The following is a 10744-nucleotide window of genomic DNA, read 5'->3' as shown; positions in this document are numbered from 1 at the left end:
CACCTCTGTTGGAAGCCTTAAGGACAAGTTGGAACATGTCCAGCTGTTAAACAATTTCTCATATACTCACTCCACTGAAAGCCATCAAAAGCCGCCTGGATTTTACAAATGGTTATCAACACGGAGGTGTTTTTCCTGTGCTGCCACACCGCGCCGTCCGCGCGTCTTTCATTAAAAAAATCTCCTTTAACAGTGGAATATCCGGATAATATGCTGAAACCAACTTCTTCTGAAACTTCTCTGTTCTCTCACGACGTCCTGGATCAATAGAGCCTGAAATGTGGAGGTTTTCAGCTTGAAACAGGCTGACGACGGCGCCTGAGAGCGCTGCACGACGTCCCACTGCGTGGGAAGTCCTTAAAGCGACAGTATCACCTCAAAATCTCTCATCAGCCGTTAAAATTTTCACGGAAAACCAGCTTAATTTTTCGAACCGTGTCCACTTCGATGTGTCTCACAGGTTTAGAAAAAATTTTGATCAAACAAAGCGCCAGTCTCTCAGCAACTTCTCAGACAAAGGAATTCCGACGAGGGGCTGGACGACTCCTCCCTCAAGGAGTGCTCACAGGCGAATGACGTCACTGACAGGTGTGGAAAAACTCACGCATGCGCACGAGGGTTCAAGCATGTCTGACGTAAAAACATATGAATGAAATCCATATCGTTTTTGAAAAAAATAAAAAGGACCTATACTTTATTGACAGCCCTCGTATGATCAAAGCACATAAGTGCCCGTAGTCTAAGAATCACCCACATATTTCTTTGGTGGGTGTGTGATGTGCAGTCTTTGGAGAGAACTTGTTTCTTTCTGAGGGTGTTGCTAGGTTTGAAAAACTCAGGAATTTGTGTTTGTTGAATGTTGTCCTCAGTCTCCCAGAAATTCCAGCTACATAGAGAATTATAGTGTTATTCCATTTGTTCTTTTCTTCATCATCCACAGTCTTTGTATTCCTTCTAACTCTTGTAGCTGTTTTCACAATGGTCCAATTCACATATCCACAAACAGCCTGGTGATCACTGTTCTCCCAACTTGTGTTCCTGGGGGAAATGGGAATAAAAAAAAATGCATTGGTCTCTGTATGTAGGCTTCCTATAGACCGCAATGTGCAAACTCTTGTCCTCATTTATCTGAATGTCACAGTCCAGAAAAGGCAAGTAGTTATTCTTCATATCATCTTGATGTTGTTATCCAGAGTGTTGTTGTGTTCATTGAAAGCTTGCACTTCCTGGCGATTTGATTGTGACCTATAGTACATGTCATCCATATACTTGAACCAGTGACTTCATGTCATTCCTCTGAAGGAGCACAGGACCTTCATTTCCACCTCTTCAATGAAGTTGTCCATGATGGTGATAGCGGTGAGCCCATGGCACACCTATGTTTTTGTCTGTAGAACCCCCCACACCCCACACCCCATTATACACATTATACAGAGGTCAGGAGTTGTCAAAGCTGTTCTCTGTTGAACTTTGTTCCAATGTGGAGGTAGCAGTCCTGTAGCAGCTGCTGTCTTAGAGTTTGCAACAGTACAGGGTTATCGTTGCATTTTTCCTTTCAAAATTATCCATACATTCATAACTGGGAGCAAGTCAGCACTGCAGACATGCCACCACTGTACCCATATCTGGTTCTTCCACAGGCATGCCTTTGCATGCAGAATGTCTTTCCTCTGCACAATATGGTTTTGCAATGTCCTGTTGAAAAATGCATGGACATACAAGTATGTGGAAAAGATGGTGTCTTGAAGGCAGAATTTATGGGAGGTGATGGCCTAGTGGTTAAGTGTTGGGCTTGAGACCAAAGGATCCTTGGCTCAAATCCCAGCCTGACCAGAACACCACTAAGGGCTCTTGGACAAGGTCCTTAATCCCCTAGTTGCTCCCAGTGTGTAGTGAGCACCTTGTATGGCAGCACCCTGACATCGGGGTAAATGTGAGGCATTATTGTTTGAGCGTCTAATGTAGATGGAAAAGCGCTATATAACTGCAGTTCATTTATGATTTACCATTATCATATGTTGCTCAATTCGGTGGACTTTTCTGCAGTCATTCTGCCATCACAGACATGTAAATGAGTGGTACACAGCCTGCCCCCTGCAGTACAGCATACATGGAACCGTGGATTAATTGCAAAGTATGATTTCGTGCCATGGTGACTTGCTTTTAAAGTGATAACTACATTTATTTCCAGGCAAGTGTGGCAAAATCTAAATCTGAGTTGATAAAAAGCAGTTGAATGCTCACACAGCCTGTAAGAAAAAAAAAATACAGAATGTAGCCTGTTACAGCCTTGTGCTCCGCTACAGACAACAGGCTCAGTGCACTTCTGAATCCAGCTGTAGGAGAATAGCTCAAAATGGATGCAGTTGAGTATATAGTCAAGTTTTAAGCAGTATTTGTAACTGTGACTCTATATTGCAGTCCTTGACAAAGGTTTTGTAAGTGATCTGTTGCCCATGTGGTTATATCAGTTATTGATGAATGATGTTTCTTGATACAGTGCCATTTGAAGAATCAGAGATCATGGGTGTTTAGTTTATGATTATGCTCTTGCTCTTTATGCACTGAAAGTCCTCCAGATTCCTTGAATCACTTAATGATATTATGAACTGTAGAGAGGGAAATATGCTAATCCCTTCCAGTCTTTCTTTGAGAAACATTGTTTTTACACATTTAACCAATTTGCCGATGCATTTGTTGACAAACTTGAGATCCTCTGCCCAAAGACTCAGATTTTCATGAATACTGCTTTAGTACCAAATCATGATTATAATCGACCATTGACATCACCTGTTTGAAGTAATGCCACCGTGTCTTTCTTTTTTTTTTTTCTTTTTTTTTTTTTTATCGCTTTACTATCCCTAAATTGGCATCTGGTGTAAAACGTGTGTCAAATCCCATTTCAGTTCTGTGCTGGATCCACGGTGGCGATCCTGAACAAAAATGTGAACAGCCTCAAGGAAAACTATAACCCCTAAATTTCCCAAATTCTTCAGAATGTGTTGCAAGCCTGAAATGTAGTGATGGATGTATATTAACAAAATAATTTAAGTTTGACAGAAAACATGATATATTGTGGATTCATTCTGTCTGCAATGAAATCAAAGTAAAAGTAAGAATGATTGCAGGATTCTTTTTTTCCATACATCTAAGTCTATTCTGATTTGGGGTTGTAAATATGTGAATAGTAATCAAATGACATTTGTAGTATTACTGTTGTCACAATCTGATGGAGGATGCCATGATTGTAGTTCTTATGACATCAAGTTAGACAAGCTGGAGCACTGAATTCTGCACGTATTTCTGTCAAAAAATCCTGTTTTACCACACATTGAAATCATGTTTCTGGGTTAAAGCTTTGAAGTGCATATGGTATTAGCGCAGCATAATTATGTTATTCTTCTGGCTGCTTGATTAGGTGTCGCCATAGCAGCTCATCAACATCAACTAGTCAAATATTTTTTAGCACAATAGCACAGTCACAATTAATTAAAATGCAATTTTCACTTTTCCATCAAGTTATATTATGAACTTGATGCACTGAACAACTGTAAATCCACTTGCACTTTGTATAACTAACTGCAGTAGATTTACCTTTATCTACTGTAGGACATCTAATCACAGCCTGTCCACAAAGAAATCAAGTCCATCAGTGCTCAGACTACCACATGTACGAGTTATTGAGGTGTGTCATTTTTGCCCACGATACCGATACACTGGATTTTAGGGTTCTCCCACCTGCCAAATCCTACTTTGACCCTGGTTACCATTCGGATAACAAACAGAATTATGCTATCAACTGAGGGAGACACATGACTAGTACACACACCCACAGGAAAATTCAAGACATCTCTCTCTCTCTCTCTCCTTTTGATATTTCATAGGCATGTGGGAGTCAGGGCGGAGTCACCAGGTGTATCCTATTCCCATAATCAAGGACGTTCCTTATACTCAGCTCGACAATCATGACTGTGGAGTCCGGTGATTAAAATATTTCTCTGTCCACTTCAGTTTTCTGCTCCTGACACTGGTCTTATCTCATTGACCTGCTGGACCTTCCGTGCTACTCTGCCTAAAGTATGACAACCCTGTCCTGGATCAATATCCTCTTTGAATTTTTCTGGAAAATCTCTTTAGACTTGCTTTCCTGGCCTCTAACTGCTGACTTCATTATCTACTCTGGTTCATAGCCTTCATTATCCACTTCTGCTGCAATAAATACCTCAAACTGATTCTCATTATCATTTGTGTCAGCACCAGGGTTTAGTAGTTTATTACCTCAACAGAGACAAAACATACAACAGAACAGTAAAGCAATGCAAGATTTACAGAATGTACAGTTTTTTCATAATGAATATTCCTTTAAAAAATGTTCAGCTGGTGTTGCCAGAATTTGTCAAACGTACAGTAAAAACATGTAAATACAGTGCATCTGAAAAGTATTCACGATGCTTCACTTTTTCCATATTTTGTTATGTTACAGTCTTATTCCAGAATGGAGCAAATTATTGTTTTCCTATCAAAATTCTATTTATAACACCCCATTATGAAAAGCTGTTTTTTACATTTTTGCAAATTTATTAAAAATAAAAACTAAGAAATCATGTATTCACACACTTTGCTCAATACATTGTTGATGCACATTTGGCAACAATTACAACCTTATTACAAGCAGATAGGTGTGCCACAAGCAAGTTTTGCCCATCCCTCTTTGCAGCTCCTCTCAAGCTCCATCAGGTTAGATGGGAAGCGTCGGTGCACAGCCATTTTTAGATCTTTCCAGAGATGTCCAATCGGATTCAGGTCTGGGTTCTGGCTGGGTTGTTCTGAAGCCATTCCTTTGATATCTTGGCTGTGTGCTTGGGGTCATTGTCCTGCTGCAAGGTGATCAGTCGCCCCAGTCTGAGGTCAAGAGTACATGCAGGTTTTCATCCAGGATGTCTCTGTCCATTGCTGGATTCATCTTTCCTTCAATCCTGACTAGTCTCCCAGTTCATGCCACTGTAAAACATCCCCACAGCATGATACTGCCACCACCATGCTACATTGTAGGGATGGTGCCTGGTTTCCTCCAAATATGACACCCGGCATTCACACCAAAGAGCTCAGTCTTTGTCTCATCAGACCAGAGAATTTTGTTTCTCATGGTCTAAGAGTCCTTCAGGTGCCTTTTGTCAAACTCCAGGTGGGCTGCCATGTGCCTTTTACTAAGGAGTGGCTTCTGTCTGGCCACTCTACCATACAGGGCTGATTGGTGGATTGATGCAGAGATAGTTGTCCTTCTGGAAGGTTCTCCTCTCTTCACAGAGGAATGCTGGAGCTCTGACAGAGAGACCATCAGGTTCTTGGTCACCTCCCTGACTGAGCTCCTTCTCCCCTCATGGCTTAGTTTAGACATGCAGCCAGCTCTAGGAAGACTCCTGGTGGATCTGAACTTCTTCCATTTATGGATGATGGAGGCCACTGTGCTCAATGGGACCTTCAAAGCAGCAGAAATGCTTCTGTACCCTTCCACAGTTTTGTGCCATGAGCCAATCCTGTCTCGGAGGTCTACAGACAATTCCTTTGACTTCATGCTTGGTTTGTGTTCTGACATGTGCTGTCAACTGTGGGACCTTATATGTAGATGCTGTGTGCCTTTCCAAATCATGCCCAGTTAACTGAATTTACCCCAGGTGGACTCCAATTAAGCTGTGGAAACATCTTATGGATGATCATTGGAAATAGGATGCATCTGAGCTCAAGTTTGAGCTTCATGACACTGGCTGTGAATACTTATGTTCATGTAATCTCCGTGTTGATAACCATTTGTAAAAACCAGGTGGCTTTTGATGGCTTTCAGTAGAGTGAGTAACTGAGAAATTGTTTAACAGCTGGACATGTTCCAACTTGTCCTTAAGGCTTCCAACGGAGGTGTTTTTCCTGTGGCTGCCCACCATCGCGCCAATCCGTCCGCACGTCTTTCATTACAAAATCTCCTTTAAACAGTGGAATGTCCAGATAAACTGCTGATCCCAACCTCTTCTGAAAGTTCTCTGTTCTCTCACGATGTTCTGGGTCAACAGAGGCTTAAATTTGGAGGTTTTCAGCTCGAAACAGGGCTGACGATGGCGCCTCAGAGCGCGGCGCGACATCCCGCTCCGTGGGAAGTCCTTAAAGCGACAGTAACACTCCATAATCTCTCATCAGCCATTAAAATTTTCACCGAAAACCAGCTGAATTTCTCGAATGGTGTCCACTTCAATCTGCCTCACAGGTTCTGAAAAAATTTTGATAAAGCAAAGCGCCAGTCTCTCAGCAAGTTGTTAGACAAAGGAATTCCGACGGGAGGGGTGGACCACTCCTCACTCAAAGCCTGCCCACAGGCGAATGACGTAACCGATAGGCGTGAAAACTCTCGCATGCCCACAAGGGTTCAAGCTTGTCTGATGTAATCGCACGTGATTCAAATCCGTATAGTTTTTGAAAAAATACAAAGGTCCGATACTCTTCTCACAGACCTCGTATATACGGTGTTGCCACAGTTACTTTGAAAAAGTAATCCAATTACTGATTAGTCATTGAAAAAGTAACTTAGTCACTTTATTGATCACTGTTTGAAAGGTAACTAAGTTGGATTACTAGTTCTTTTATTAGTTACTTTCAGCAGCTGTCAACAACAACCCCCGCCACCTCAACATGCAAATGATAACCTGCCAATACTCACTTTATAGTCACCCTTTCTTGACTTCAATAAACAAATACTTGTTTAATAAAAATAAAATAGTCAGTCTTTCTCAACATCATATTGTTACAGCAGAGCGATCAGTGAAAGTCATCAGACAGAGGGCCTCTCATACAATCTCACATGCTCAAACAAAGTGTGTGTGAGTGGATGCTCCACTACTTTGCCTGTGAAGTGAATGTTATTGAATAAGCCTGTGGCAAGCTCTCTCGCTCCGGCGTAAAGCACAGTTTTGTATAATAGCAGACAGAAATTGTTTTGAAATGAAGACAAACAAAATGCATAGACCATTTTGTATATATTGTTCAAAATGTGCATTTGTGTTCATTGTTAGAACTTTTATGTTTTACATTCTATTGTACAAGACTCCAAATTACCTTTATAAAGTGTCAAAATAGTTGTTTATTATAGTTTGCTGTGTGTTTTGAATAAATGTGTGTGGAAAATTATTTGCTGCTTCATTTTTTCATTTCATATTTCTGATTGTAAACCTTTATTACACTTCTAAAACACTACTATAGCATATATATTCTGAAAGTACAGGTTGTTCTGAAAAGAGACATAAACTTGATTGTGGGATGCAGAGAGAGCTGTTAACAGCAATAATAAAACATTTATGCCAGGCAAGTGAACTGTCCAAAAAATGCCCTCGGACCCCAGAGGGTTAAATAAAGGGGGGAAAAAGCATAAAAATATCGTAAAGCGCATTGCAGGTGTGTTATCGTCACTGTGCTTTGAGAGATGATGACTGTTTTTCACTTCAGAACTACTGCTGAAAACTGCTGAGGTAAAGCTCAGCTCGCTCAAAGTGGGCAGTTCAGTCGAACCCCGACCCCCTGCCCATGAGCCAGTTTAATGCTGCGATCCACCCACAATGCAAAAATAATAGTAACACACAGTGACTTGGAGAAGTAATTTTAATCTGATTACTGATTTGGAAAGATTAACGCATTAGATTACTCGTTTCTGAAACAAGTGGTCGGATTAGAGTAATGCATTACTAACTAACGTGTTACTGGCATTACTGTCTCACATTGTCATTATGGAGTATTGTGTGTAGAATTTCGAGGGAACAAATTCATTTAATCTATTTTGGAACGAGTCTGTAACATAATAAACTGTGGAAAAAGTCATGTGAATACCTTTCAGATGCACTGTACCTTTTGAGAAGATACTGTAAGTTTGATTGTATAAAGTCATTGCAGTTTTCAAAAAAATTAATACAAGGATATTATGGTACTGACAGCCTTAACCCAGTGATATTCAGTTTAGCGTGTAAGTGAACTGTTTGCCCCACTATTCTGTCATGGCATGAACTTGTCTGAAAATGCAGTCCATTTTATTCCACTGAATTCCAAAACCTGTATTTTGAAGTTCCTGTCACACATAGCAAGAATGTGCAGGAACCAGGCCGAAACAGCAAATATTACCATCATCAGATGCAGTCAGGAGGAAAAGAGGCGTTGTCAGCAGTGTCAGAATGCATCCAGATTGCCTTGTCCACACCTACACGATGGCATCCAAAGCGCACATAGACAGCAGTTTAGACTAGAAGCACTCAGAGAGTGCAAACTTCCGCCAAGGCCAATGGGTCACTGACGCCATAACATCTACACGCCATGTAATCATTGAACCTAAAAAAGTCTAACAATGATGTTTGCTCAGTAGTAAATAAAAGTTTCATCTGCTGTGACTGGATAGCATGTATCCTTAACGCTTGGCATCACAGTTTATTGCAACTTGCACCTTTCCCAGAAGCTGCTGTCATCTAAGCAGTGATATTGATATTGCATGTGCTTATAGACAAAAACAAATAAGAGACAAAATTCAATTTATTATTCAACTAAACTGCAAATATGGGTGAGTCTTAGACTACGGGGACTTATTATGTCCTTTGATCATATTGTATGAAAAACAGAAAAAAGGGGAAATTTCACACTTTTATAGTTATCTTTACAATGAAAGTGTGTTAAGAAATTTGTTCTAGTAGTCTATGATGGCTTTTTCACCTTTTTTCAGCATCATTATATGCAAATATTGCCGTTTTGTGCTTGTCCCACACCCAGACTTTTGATCTTCAATGATAAAAATGAATGGTAAAGAAACGTTTTTTCTAATGTTTTAAAATATCTCTGAATAAAATATCAGTAAAATAATCAAAACATAATTGGGGTATTCAGTGTCATACAACTGTTGTGATTTTTTTAAACAAAATGTAGTTGTCCCACACTATTGCCGTAATTTCCACCACAACACTGTAATGTCCCTTTAAACAGTTTGTATGAAAGATTGTAATAATTAAAATTATTATAAAATGATTTTTCGGTAATGGCGGTTTTCTTCTGGATCTAGCTCCATAACATTTGAAGCTATATCAAATCTGATGACACCTTACTGAATCAGTACAGATTCAGCTACAATTTGGTGTTAGTTGTGCATCTCTAGCTTCATTTGTCACCTCACACTGACACATTTTCTATTTTCCCTATATTTTTGCATATTCTGGATCATCAGATCCGGAATCCGGATCCGATCATCACCAAACTTTGTTATTTGATAAACATTTGACTATGTTACACCCTAATTTTTTTTCAAGCCTTTCTGCCTTGTTTTTGTAGAGTTAGAAACTAGAATGTCAAAATTCCCCTTATCCCGCAATGGTGGAGAATCCTTTAAAAAATTCCTGGATCTGGATCGTGATCCGGATCACCACTAAAATTTAATCACTTGTTCCTGTTGTCATTTCCAACCACTCCACAAAATTTCATCAAAATCCGTTCAAAACTTTTTGAGTTATCCTGCTCAAAGACAGACAGACAGACGCGACCGAAAACATAACCTCCTTGGCGGAGGTAATGATACAGACTGCCGTCAGACAGCCATAAAAGCTGCTGAAGGCTACCCAATGTCCAAACGTCTGGATGGCAAACAAGGGACCAGAGTGGGAGGCAGCACTGTGTTCTGCACGTGTGCTCAAGTGGGCAGCATGCACATGGGGCTGAAATTGTCACTCGTCTGTCTGTGTGTGTGTGTGTCCATAAAGGCTGCATGAGCTACTAAGCGTGTGCGCAGGCTGCATATGTGCATGCCACTGGACACTTTTGCTGACAGTTTGCTGGCAGTGGGCCAAGTACACTCTGTACACCGCAATGTCAGTTCAATTATCACATGGGATTTCATTTTTGTAGCCGGGGTGAGGCTTTTCAGTACAGATTGTGGTTTAGTTCCTGAGGACTATGCGCTGTGAAAGGATCGTGGTTCCGTGCTGGAGGTGAGTTCCACATCACACCTCCTACAAAGTTTAGATGGTGATCAGATGTCACCAATGCATATTACATTGGTGACATCTGTTCAGCGCTATGGCTGACGTGCGTTATGACGCATTACTGCAGATGAGACCACAGAGAGGGGCAATGGTACACGGTACTTGCAACACACATGAGGCCAAATATCTAGATGCTCTCAGACTGCCACCCATTTGTCTTCGGACCGCAAGTCAATATTTGCCGATTGTGGCTGGATATATCATTCTGACACAATTCGGCCTCAAATGGACTATGTGTGATGGGGTATGAAGTTCATTCCAGAGTCCATAAGAAAAGGAAAACATAGCATGCTGTGTTGCCTCACGGTCAACACAGCCACCTGCTGGATTGTTCAGGAAGTGCACACATATGAATCAGTGAACATCATATCCGAAGGCTGCAGTCAATGCACCATCTACATGCACCAGAACGTATGCTGTTTGGTTCAGCAGCTCACCATCATCTGGGTTTGTATGAGAAAAATACTGCAGTCTGCCTGCCTCTGAGAGTGTTCTGAATCACAGCAGTGCACTTTAGAATTTAAGTAGATTTGTTTTCTTGATTTCTGTTAACAGCCACAGTGCAAGTTAATCCCCCCGCCCCTACAACTCTGTCAGCAAAAGAAATATATTAGAGAAACTTCAGGTGACATAAAAATTAATGGACTTTAACCATAAGAATGGGGAATGATTGGAAAAGTTTTTGAAGAATATGA

General features: G+C 40.8%; 1 long non-coding RNA gene across 1 annotated transcript; it reads left to right on the top strand.

Moving 5' to 3' along the window:
- The first annotated feature begins 2397 nt into the window (after positions 1-2397).
- LOC117509272 lies at positions 2398-6092 on the top strand. Its single transcript, XR_004560348.1, has 3 exons — positions 2398-2534; positions 5110-5114; positions 6082-6092. It is a non-coding gene; the product is annotated as an uncharacterized LOC117509272 (long non-coding RNA).
- The last annotated feature ends 4652 nt before the right edge of the window (positions 6093-10744 follow it).

This window comes from Thalassophryne amazonica, chromosome 4, assembly GCF_902500255.1.
Source record: "Thalassophryne amazonica chromosome 4, fThaAma1.1, whole genome shotgun sequence".
In the NCBI taxonomy this organism is placed as follows: Eukaryota; Metazoa; Chordata; class Actinopteri; order Batrachoidiformes; family Batrachoididae; genus Thalassophryne; species Thalassophryne amazonica.
The sequence above is the reverse complement of the archived record's forward strand: the minus strand, read 5'-3'. Positions and strand labels throughout refer to the sequence as shown.